Source organism: Anas platyrhynchos, chromosome 2 (genome assembly GCF_047663525.1).
Source record: "Anas platyrhynchos isolate ZD024472 breed Pekin duck chromosome 2, IASCAAS_PekinDuck_T2T, whole genome shotgun sequence".
NCBI classification, from domain to species: domain Eukaryota; kingdom Metazoa; phylum Chordata; class Aves; order Anseriformes; family Anatidae; genus Anas; species Anas platyrhynchos.
The window spans coordinates 134,345,228-134,357,853 of NC_092588.1; the positions used below are offsets into that span (position 1 = coordinate 134,345,228).

At 37.2% G+C, this 12,626-nt stretch overlaps 1 long non-coding RNA gene across 1 annotated transcript in view; it reads right to left on the minus strand.

Annotated features, from left to right (window-relative positions):
• Positions 1–9,547: 9,547 nt before the first annotated feature.
• The window catches only part of LOC119715883 (uncharacterized), a 49,018-nt gene continuing 45,939 nt past the window's right edge, over positions 9,548–12,626 (minus strand). The window contains exon 3 of the long non-coding RNA XR_011807283.1: positions 9,548–10,339. This is a non-coding gene — a long non-coding RNA (uncharacterized lncRNA). The remainder of the gene's footprint in view (positions 10,340–12,626) is intronic.

Here is a 12,626-nt window from a genome sequence, read left to right on the forward strand (position 1 = left end):
TTCTGCTCTTCCTGTTCTCTCCTCCATCCTGCGGTGGCTGGCTGGGTGCTTAGCTGCAGGCCATGGTTAGCCAGTCACAACTTCTTCCCTCTTCGGACCTCAGAAGCCTCAAGTCCCAGTCCTGCCTGATAGTTTTAACCCTTCCACAGTTTAGTAATATCTAACAACTAATCCTGTTTGAGCTGCTTACCAAGAAGACAAAAGGGGAAAAAAGACACATGTAGCAAATCTATAGCTTACAAATAAGACTAAGTACATATTATAGTGATGTTTACTTATTCTGAGTTAAGGAACAGCAGTGTTTCCCCTAATATATATGCAGTCATAAGCAGTGCATATGTTTAAGAGATTTACCTGTCCAGCCATCTGTGGATTCTTCGCATCCTATGCATGTCAGCTAATGCTAAAATGTCCCTGGCTAGTTTTATAAACTCTTGCTTGAGGGATATGTGGGGTAAGGGAAATGGTGGCTTAGAGACATATGGACCTTCGTCATCAACAAGGGTGAAGGGAAGTGTCTGGGCAGCCTCTCCTTGTAGGGTGACAAAAACACATCCCGCATGTAGTGGTACTACTATGTGGGAGGGTTAAGTTGCTGTAGCTTCCTACCCCAGCATGAGTTTTTCTCTGACATTTTTACAAGGACAGTATTTGTTGTTGGATCCTGGCAGGCTGAGCCGTACTGTGTCAGTAATGGGAACATCACATAACCCTGCAGAAAGAATTCCCTAGCTCTGCAGAGGGCACTGTCTCCTAGCCCTGAAACATTAGAAGCTGCCAGGTTTTAAAACTGGCATTTCCAATTCTCTAAGAGGCAGTGAACTAGCAGACTGGGGGGAAAAAGTAAAAATAAATAAATAAATAAATAAAGATAAAACCAAAGAAAAGAAACACTACCAACATCACCAACAAGAAAACCAAAACAAACAACACCACATTTCCTTTAGGAACCTGATAATATTATAACTATAGGTTTGTGTTTTAAAATTGTCTTCCAAAGCCTGGTGCATAAATCTGTTTTGGTGGCTGAGAGCCACTTTGCAGAGATATTGTGCACAGAGAAGTCCCAGTGAATGACTGAGTGTAATGATAGGAGCCTTGTCAATATGGAAAATAAATCATATGCCAGCACTCTTCTTCTATCTGTATTAGTAAGCAGAATAATATCGTTTAGTAAGCAACCTAATATCCTTTCCTAGGCTTAAAAACAAATGTCTTTTTTCAAACAACCTTAACAATTTGGAAGAGATTGGCTATAAGGCTACTAAATATTTACAACATATACAGTAAAAAAAAAAATACATGGAGGCTGTAATTTAAAAAGTAAATTGTGAATGTGTTAAGCTCTTCTTATTTCCCTGGGCATGAAAGAGTATTACAAGCTTGGTGTAGCTGTTAGTGCTCTTATTTTTGACCTTTCTTTGATAAATAAACATCAGATTAGATTTACAAGCCCAAATGGCATTATATTCTCCAGTATACAGAGATGTGTTGTGTAGGTCTGCCAACAGTAAATTCTTCTTTTAAATTCACTTTCATTTTAAAATACAATGTGGTGATTCTTATTATTAGCACATGTTCTGCCCAGTACAACTAATATGCAAAAGATATTGTGAGCTATAAAGGATCAAAATATCAAATCAAATTAGTCATTACAATTGGTGTTGTGTCATTTCTCAGTTTGCATACTGCTAATCTGCTGCATAATCTGCCTTGTTTTCTTGGTGAGTAGCTAGCCAGACTTTTCTTTGGGATGAATTTGAGACATTAATTATTTATTTCAAGATAAGATGACGCAGTAATTTGATTTTTTATGGATTAGTGAAGGCTATCTCAGTATAGCAAGTGAGCAACAGTACAAATAAAATGGCAAGCATTTGTATTAGTGTACAAAGCCTATAGATAAATTGACTGCAAATAGTTAACTGCCAACTAACCATAATAATATTTATAATTTTTCTGAAGCAAATGATTGCTTTTAGCAAAGTGTATTAAGATGTAATTTGTTAAATATTTTGAATTCTGGAATCACTGTGCTTTAAAAACTACAATCATCCATTCAGTTAGTCATTCAGAATTTGATAATAAGCATATAGTTATCCGTTGATTCAATTCAATAGTACTCTATTGATCTAATTCAGATGTCTTGGGAGCTGTTCCCTGCTTTAGAAATGTCACGAAATATTAGCTAATTTGATCCTTAATCTGATACTTGCTAAATTTCTCCATAATGTAACTCTTTCATTGTTTCCATTAGAAAAATAAAAAGGCAGTGATAATGAGAAGGGCCAGTCAATTATAATAATGAAGTGAAATGGTCTTTTGCCATCTGTCTTTCTCCTGCAATGAAGTGGAAGAATGATAGTTCAGCATGCAGAAAAGCAGCAGGATTTCACTTGTGAACCCCAGGTTTATTAGAAGAAGCTTGTGAAATATCCTTCTTGCGTATCACAGCTCAGGGTTTTTCTTAGAAGAATCTTGCTTTAACATCATATTATCTTTCTAATCTCATACCATTTTTTTCCTTTTTTACTTTGAATTTTTACCTTAAGCCTACTTTAAAAATGTCATGAACATGAACAGACTGTAACTACCATTGACCACTTTTAAGCTTCATCATTTTGCTGAACCGGTGTTTCACTCACACAGTTATAGCCCAGTTTGTGAGGAGTGCTGTGATAAGTGTGAGTGTTCTCTAGGCTCATCTGACATGCTAGTTACCTTGTAGGTCTGCAGTATAGTAGTGGTGGAAAACTGGAGCATTTTGTTATAAATATTCAGTTGTAAACCTGTTAATATTTATTATTGTAAGTCTCTTTTTATTGCCCTCACATCACAACTTGTTTGTAGGTTTCCTCATTATGACATCTCTCAATGATATAGTTTTTTCCTTTGTGTCATGTATGTGCAGTCATGTGTGAGTAGGTTTTTTTAGAAGATCCTAATGTTTAAATAACTAGATCCAGAACCTAAAGTCTTGTTCTAGAAGAAGCACAATATCTTTCATTTAGTGCCTTTGGATTTAAATAACTTGGTAGTATTTGTTTTCTAATAACCACAACAAGGCATGTGTGTGGAGGAAAAAAAAAAAGATATCAGGGAAGACAAATTATTTAAAGCATATGTTGGAAAGATGAAATGGATAAAAACTGCAGGAAGCAGCCAACCTTACAAAATTCTTTTCTCGTGGTACTGCTGAAGTAATTTTGAATGCTGCATCTCTGCCTATATGCTGGCCTCTTAATGCATTTAATTTTTAATTTTTATTTATTTTAATAATCTTTTTTGTATACACCATTTTCTATGCCCATCTGCTACATCATTCTGTGCAACAGTCCACTAGGAGGCATTAATCAAACGCTTGATTTTGAAAGTGTTTTGCAGTACTAACATCTTCAAAAATTCATATATGCTTCACAATTTGTCTGCATAACTTATCCAGGCTCTACAGCTAAAGGAAAGCTCATCATAAATCACTTGGATATATGAAGTAAAGATAAGTTCTCTAAAGCAATCATTAATAAAAGTCTTTGCTGGCAGAACAGGATGAGAAATTAATGGGATTAGAATCATTGAATCACTCCACCATTTTCTTATTAAATGTCAGAACTGGGAAACTCGGATTTCTATTGTTTGGGATTCATTCTTCCTTCTCACAACACAAGTGAAAAGAGGGCACTGTGTCTCCCTCCCTGCTTCCTCTACCATATGCTTATCAGTGATATCCCATAGCTCCAGAGCATGGAGACATGAAGCCTACAATAAATAGCAACTGGGACTTCTGATGATAGCAGAAACTAAACTTGTCACCAAATCTTAATAACATTCTGAAAGGAATATTTTGCCCATAAAATGAAGGCGTTCATGATTTTTTTCCACCTTTCTTCCTCATATATATGTATAATTTTAATGTGTTAAAAAAAAAGAAGAAAGAATGCAAGATCCCTGACCAATCCCTGACCCCAACAACCTGTGTGGAGATGGACCTTGAGCACAGACATGCACAATGAGACCTTAGCTCCTTACTTTGGAGTTCCTCTCACCCTCCCATCACCTCCCACACAGGTGACCAGAGCAGGCAGGGACACTGACTTTTGGCAGATCTCTGGGGAGGTCTCAAACCTCTAGCAAAGGCTTCCACTTGTGCTCATCCTCTGGGCAGTCCAGCACTGAGCACAGTTGTGCCAGCTGAGCTCCTCACCAGCCCAGCCCGCACTCACCAGGGATGGATGCAGCAGCACAAAAGGATTTGCCTGTACTGCTCCTTCCTCACCCACTTTGTCTCTGCTTTCTCATTGCTTCAGAGGGTCTCAGAGTCCAAGGCATAGTTTACACTACACTTTGTCTAATAAATGCTACAAAGGCTTTGAAATGTTTTAAGCTATTACCTAAGAAAGTGAACATGGGCTTTTCTGAGCAAAGGGGAATTAAATCACCTTGTTCAGAATTTTAACAAGATTTTACTGTAGTATTTTCACTTGATCTTTTCTATGTGTTTTGTATGGACTTTTTTCTGTGTACTGTATTCAATGCATTGTAAAATGAAAAAGCTATTTACACATGAGTTATGCTACTGGCGGTATTCAAACCAAATACGAGACCGTTATTGTTATCAAGAGAGTGAATAAATCTTTGATCATTTCAGATTGTTCACTTGGAATTCAATATTGTAATGTTACTTTGTAATAGCTTTAAAAGAATGATAATGATTCTTTGTGCAAATGCATGAAAATTTTTTTTTTTGTTTCAGGTCTGAACTGGAAATGTTACAGCAGATTACTCTGATGATGCTCAGAGTATTCCTGACTACTGAAAAAATCACTAGTACTGAAACAGGTGATGGTTTAAATATTGATAGTAAACCTCATCCCTAGAGAGAGAAAATTAGATATATTTTTATTTCACATCACAGGAAACGTCTGAGAAAAGTCTCTGAAGAAATCTAGGAAGTTAATTTAATAGCAACAAAGCGAAAGGAAGCAAAATAAACTGTAATTACAGAATTGTTTTTGGTCTCACTGACATTTAGAATATCAGCTAACAGAAGTGCATTTGACAGCAGTTTTGGCTGTCCCCCAATTCCTATCCCAAGGACAAGTACTGTCAGATGGGAGCGGTTGTGTGCATCTTTGTGGTCGGGTGTGTACAGTGCTGTCTCGTGGGAAGGCTCAGTGACGACCACACTGGGGGACCTCCTCTGTTGTGATTGTAAAGTCCTACTCACATCTCACCAGAAAAATGCATACAGATATTCTACATTTACAACAGAAACCTCTGGGACAGAAAACAACCAAATAAGAGTAAATCTATGAATTTTGATAGCATGTATAAAAAATTGAGAGGACAAGGGAAGGCTTTGTTTCTCAACTCTTTTGATTGACTTACTGAAAGCATAGATTTTGCCAACAGCAACCACCAGCTACTGTCTTTCAGAAAGAGGGAAATTGCCTTTTTACATAGGCTAGATAAATCTGGGTATTTCCAACTCTATCTTATTTCCTACTCTGTTCTATTCAGTTCCTATCCTATTTTCTATTCCTAGTCTTGCCCCCAGGAGGACGACACAATTAAAAAAATAAAGCGGTGTTGCAGAAATCACTACACTCATTTAGATGTCAATCTGATATTTCCATTTCAATTACAGGATAATGAGTTCTGTTTTCAGTCCCCAAGAGGGGAGCCATCAGTACCCCCACCTGGTTTCTACAGCAACTTGAGAAGCTTGCTGTGCTTCAAGGATGCTCCTCTCCCAGCTCCCGTGCTGGTGTTGGAATCACTATGAAGCACTGGCACAAGACAAAGGAGTTACATCATGGTGCAAGTGAACTGCATCAAGGTCTGTGCTCAATGTGTGCTCCACTTACCTGTGGAAAACTTGCTGCTTATAACCTGGCATCAGGCATATGTTCTGTGATTTGGGACTCACTGCTTATAGGTGAAGTACGAATAATGGCAGACTTCACCTCTAAGTAACTGTACTGGTATGAAATGTAGCTGGTTAACTAGGGAACAGAAAAAAACTGCAAGAAACATGAGGCTATAACATTACTATAATTTATGTTAACCCTATTTCAATTTCACTGCTGGTAATGGTTGTCACTCTGCTGTGTGAAAGAAAGCTTTGGACTGTGCCTTCTAAATGAGCTAAAACTCCATTCCAGGCACTGGAATACATTTTATGGTAATTCTTTGGACTGAATGAAGCTTTAGAATGGATAGTTAATAAAGTGCCCTGTGGCAGTACCTGAAATAAATATCTAATCTCCCAACAGTATTTCTTTTTTAAACTTCAGTTTTCTCTTTTATTTTGCCATCTACTTATTAAGGCTTTAGCTATCTGCCTTCCATAAAGGCATGTACTAGAGAAATTTTACTAATAATTGGCACTGTTTAATTCTGCAGTGTTCTCAGTACTTTTTTTTTTTTTTTTTTTTTTTTTTTTTTTTCTATCAGGGATTCTGTGCTTTCTAAGATAGCCATTTGGCATTGGTGGAACAGAGATAAATGCCTATACTGCCTAAGGACATTTCACTTAACCCAGGAATCTCTGGAGTTACAACTGAAATGGTTTATTGCTGATTTCACTGGTAATTGGCTTTTAGGTCTGTACTACAGACTTTACTGAAATACAGTAATTCCTTGTTAGAAAGGTGCTTGCTACCAGTACTGGAGGTGTCATGTTTACCAGGCCTTCTGGGTCACAATGGAACAAAAATCTTCTGTTGCTATTCCAAGGTTGATCATAAATCAGAAGTACAGCAATATACATAGCATTGATTTCTTTCTTCTCATCATCCATAGTTTATGAAATTTACAGAATTGTGCCAGAATACTGGAAGGTGAGACCATGAAAATCAGATTCTCCCAATAATCGAAAAAACCTATAAACAAAAAACTTGTAGCAAAAAGTTTTGTATGGCCTAGCTTATTGAAAAGGACCTTTTTCTCTGTTGGGCAACTGTCTATAGACCAGTTACAAATCAGCTGCTATTGTCTGTTCGTCTTAAACAGTCTTTAGATTTTACTTCTGCTATGGTCACAGAAAGTTTCTGACAAAGGTCTCCAAAGAACCCACCTGGTACTTCAGGGACAAAATCTCTCTTTAGGGTCATTTAGATCAGGACAACCTTGTGTGCTGTGATATTAAATATGTTAAGGACAACAATAAGAAAAAGATTAAAACTGCTTCCTTCTCTAAAACATAAAGCTTTGTTTTTTATGTGATGAAACAGTTGGTTCAAAGTGCATTTTCCTACAGGAAAAGAAGTAATTACTGAATCCAGTAACAAATTGTTTTATACAGTATGGCTATGATTTATCAAGGATTTGTACTTTTTCTCCTAGAGCAGAGACCAGGCAACCATATCACCGAAATGAGCCAGGTGGTTTCTGCTTAACTAGTGATTGTATCTCCATGGCTAAATACCAAGGGACAAATACATCAGTTTTTCTTCAAGCAAACTGTGACTAATGCGAATAGAAGGTTTGCCAGATGAAGTGTCATAGGTTTTGGCTATATACACAGGCATACATGCCCACACACACACACAGAACCTTCTGCATATAATCTGACTGAAAACCCACTCAGACTAGAAAACTTGTTACTGATGTCACTGGCTTTTGTTCCTGGCTCTCCAGGAAATTTTATTTTATTTTATTTTGCATTTAATCACAATGAACTAAAAGACTTCAGTTAAGCATTTGATTTCATCCATCATTAAGCAAAAACAGTCAATAAGCTTACTTTAAACACTGTACTCGATATTTTCTATGAAATTCTGTAGGAAATTTAACACTCTTAATTAGATACTTTGTAAGTAATCATTATCAATTATGAGGCCCAAACTCTAGAAAATAGTTTTCAATTCATCTCTGCTGCACTTTTCAATTTTATATCATTAATTTAGCCTAGAATTGGTGAAAAGAGATGCTTCAACAATTTCTGAAAGTCTATCATGACAAGACAGTCTCTCTGTTCAAGTTCATAATATGTCAGGTAGTCAAAAATAGTGTTTTAAAGTGGGATAAAGCCAGCAGCTCGTTTTGTGGATGGCTATTACCCTCTATCTGTGATAGCCTTGACCTCCATTTTAACCTGCAACCTAAGGGATAGTCTCTAACAACATGCATGTTCCTGAACTTTTGCTGTTACATGTCTTAAGGGGGGTGGACATTTTTGTCAATACTACTGCATACTGACCTTCTGACTTGCAGTCAGAACAGCTAAATCTTTTACAAATCTCCAGCTGCTAGTAAGCACGTGTGCACAACAACCTTTGCAGGTGGTTGCTGGTAGTAGCAGTGCTCTGGATATGCTCTATTTCACAGAGATGGCACTTTGCAGGCTCTTGTCAGTAGCAGCAGATAGATTTTACTTGTCTGTGCATCCTGGTAACTCTTGTTTTTTGTAGCCACTGTGTTAAACAAACTGCTTACACTAGGTACATTTGCACACTATCACCCCGATGTCCTTTTCACAGCCACTAGGCATAATCTGCATTACTTCATTGGAGTGGCATGACTTTGGCTATAGAAAAATAAATTTGACAGCGGCCCATTTACCAAATGATCCACGGTATTATTTACCATTCTATCCATCTGCAATATCTACAGACTTTTCCAGCAACAACGTCATAATGTCTTCCTGATCACTGAGAAAACCTGATTAGCATTTGACCAGGAAGAAGGGCACAGTGTTGCCTCCATAGCGGTAGCTCATATGAAAGCTGCCTGCAGGGAGGAAACCATTGATGCAGGTAGGAAAAGAGAATGGAACATAAAGAGACTCCCCAAAATATATTTATTGGTGCCAATAAGAAATTCAAATAAGAAAATGTAGTGCCTGAAGAAACAAACCTACAAGATCCATACATAGTTACACACATAGCTCAAAATGAAGACTGGTGTGACTGACATAATGTAGTTGCATAAAATGGCAATAACTGATTAAAATCAACTTCACCAAAGCTCTCTCAGAACCCCCTTAGCAATCTGCTGAAATGTGTCCTGCCACCTCTGCCTTTTTATGTGTAGTGATCAATGCCATCAACTTCTGAACACAAAATAAATCAAAATCAGTAAGATGATTTCCTCATTCTTATGTGCTAATTTCTCCTTGTTGGTGTGGTTAGATTAGAGGTGATTGTCCTCCTAACTATGTGCTACAGCTCATGCCTTAGGGAACACGTGCTTTCATGTTCTTTGTTTAAATTGAGTATATTGTGTGGAAACACAAGGATCTACCAAGGAGAGAATCCCTATGCAATGGTAGATCTGCAGCATGTAAAAGCATGAGCATGCTATCTTGAGTACTTCAGAAAACAGCTCAGGCCTGTCAGCTCAGATATTTCTGCTTTCAGTTTTTTGGAGTAGACATACCTCTTGAGAGAGTTGCATTGCACAGATGCAGTAAGAGGACATAGCCTGAGTTTAGCACATGAAGGCTACTTTTGCTGTCATTCACTTGCATTTTATACACAAATATATTTTAATTAAAATAACACCCAATTTTATTTTCCTCATCAGCTCTTGTTTTGGATCTCTTTATTTGTCATTCACCATGGAAACAGCATACTTGAAAAGAGTGATACCTTTGCAAGAGATGGTGGCATTTAAAGTTTGTGACTTTGCAACCCTTTGCTTACAACACATGACAGACATGCAAGGAAACAGATAGCAAAAGATATATGATGACAAAAATAGAAAACTTACAGGAACACTTGTTAGTGAATAATTACACTGGAGTTTTTTTTCTGGAAAAACAGGATATTTGAAATGAAGAATTACTACCATACTGTTTCATAAAGTGGTTTTCAGATGGCAAGATACTAATGTTATGATCTTAAAATATTAGCTATTTATAACAGAAGCCAGCCAATAATTGCTTTTTCAGCTCACAACGGTTGAAATCAAAATAATTTTGGTTTAGCCTGAAATAAGTTTGAATATTTGGGTCTCTCAACATATCAAAATTTACCAAGAATTATCTCTATATTGTGAAATAAACTTTTCCTTTCCACTCCAAATAAAATATTATAATTTGAAGGACGGGAAAGGAATGTAACTGGATTTGAAGTCTAGGATCACGAAACCTGCATACAAGGGATGGTAGGATGCAGTTATTGACAGCTGATTTATCTTTATTCTGCTCAGAGACTGATATGTCTTACATACACAGGTTGTTTGCATTCCAGTGTGTCCCCTTCTTGTAGATATTTTGCACATATTTGAGCTGAACTTCCCATAGACATTAACCCCAAAATGTTAAAGTTGGCTCTCGTGTTTTGCAGAATTTTATGCATCATCCAACTGCAAGAGCTTGGTTTCCCATTCATGATATCTGTGGAAAAAAATAAATCATGTTGTAATGTTCCTTTTAGCTGGTCTTTTCCCAATCCATAGAGAGGTAAACTGGATTCAGGACCTCTGAATCAGTCTTCAATACCAAAACCTGTTAGAGCTGAGCTTAGATTGGGAGAAAAAAATAAGGGGAGGGGGGGGAGTGGGGGGAGGAGGGATAAGAATGTAACCCATAGCAACTGAAGAGAACATCTGATAATCTATTTTTTTCCATAAAACAGGTTATTTTTAAAATGTATAGATCAATAAGAATGATAAGGGGCATGCTCAGAAAAATCAGTCTTATTCAATCTTCCAGCTAAGGATTTTATTTACAACAGAAGGAAAGGCAGATCCTCTGTAATAGGTATGACTGATTTTTCTGCATTTTTTAGATATTGATATTCCAGAAAAACATTAGTAAAATGCAATTATTTCTACATTAATGTTTCTTTCCGATTTCTGGTCTTTAGTTAAATTATAAGAGCAGGTAGGTTGTTTTCAGCATATGTTCTCAATCACTTGCAGAACATTTGCAGAATGTTCTCAGTCACTGGTTGGAAAAAAAAAAATTAAAAATAAAGATAAGCATATATTTTGCAGCTTTCTGACAAAATGCATAAAAAGAATTTCTCTCTCAAACATGGAGCTTCTCAGAATTTCTGAAGCACTAAGCCAAACCCCATGTTAGTTCCCATCTTGCCTATGAATCAACCAAACTCTGCCTATCCCAGGCTGAATTCTGGCTGCCAACGGGTGGCTCTATGGATGATTATGCTACCTCTCAGGAAGGGATGGGTGTTTAGTGCTCCTAAAGACACTGTACTAGGTACAGTGGAAGGTCTGCAATGGCAATGTAAAAGAATAGAGTGATGTTTACTCTGTGAGACTCAGGAACACTTTCCAGATATGAGGTCCAGGGAACACCAGCCTGCACCCCTGCAGAGCAAACTGCAGAGGCACGTGCAGATTCCCTTCTCTCTTCCCCCAGACTTTGTCCTCCAGTAGAAGGAAACCCATGTGGTGAGAAGTGGTCTGTCATGGTCTAGATAACTGGGGACCATAAATGCATGGTGGAGTGAGTCCATACACTGATAAGACTGTAGAAATGTGCTGTTGAAATTTTAGACAGTTGGCAAACAAGTCCTTTGTTCTATATCACATTTAGCCATTTCTAGACTTCCTCTGTGCTTGGTAGATTATTTCTTTCAGTATGTTATTGTTACAGTACTGTTGCACCTCAGCTTGGAAGCAAGCAAGCAGAAATGCATTCAGCACACAAGTAGGATCAATGGTACAGACCCTTGTGTATTCCAGATCTAAGGTGAGGAATTGTGGTCAAACATGAAGCAAACCCTGGTTCACAAAGACTGATCGATATGTCCAGAGTTTCACTGCAGACAACAGAGGAAGTATCCCTAGCTCATGTGGCTAAGAAGGACCCGGATTTCTGGGTGATTCTCCTATCCTATGAGGCTGCCCAAAATTGCCTGTAATTTAGACAAAAGATAGAAGATTGAAAGTGAGAAATAATAGAACAGAACAACAGTCAAGCAAGGAGAAAAGTCCAGGCTTCCTGTTTTCATGGAACTACTGTAAGGTTAAAAGCAAGAACAGAAACAACAACAACAACAACAACAACAAAAAGGAAAAAAAAGTGGATGGAAGGGGAAGGGAGGCAAACATACCAGTTGCTTAATATATTATATTACCTTACCTACACATTATTGTACACAGCACGGAGGACCAACAATGTTTTTAGAGCATCTGTGCCCTTTTGGCAATTATCACTAACTAATTGTTAATAATTTTAAATGAGAACGCTTGTGTTAGAAATTCTTTATTATTATTATTATTATTATTACAATGAATGATGCACATTTATAAACTGTGACTAACTGGATTATCTTTTATCCTTTGTTTCCTCCCCACAGTTGTCCAAAGCTGTAGCAATCAAAATAGAACAAGTTAGCTTTAGAGAACCAGCTGGACTTCTACCCCTCAATGATAATTTTTATATTCTATTATAATCCAATAGATTCTAACACGTACACAGATCATTTCTCATTCATAGCTGAATGAAGTTAAAGCCCAAGGCAACCTATCAATTAGCCTTGTCCTGTATTCATCATTTTTATTGAAATTAGTCCTCCAAAGATATTTTTTATATCACATTTTCAGTTACATGCCTATTGTCAAGGGAACAGCACAAAACACGTTTCCAAGTACAAAAAATATTTTGGAGGTGACCTAATCTGTAACTACTTGTCATCACTCTACGTGCTGTC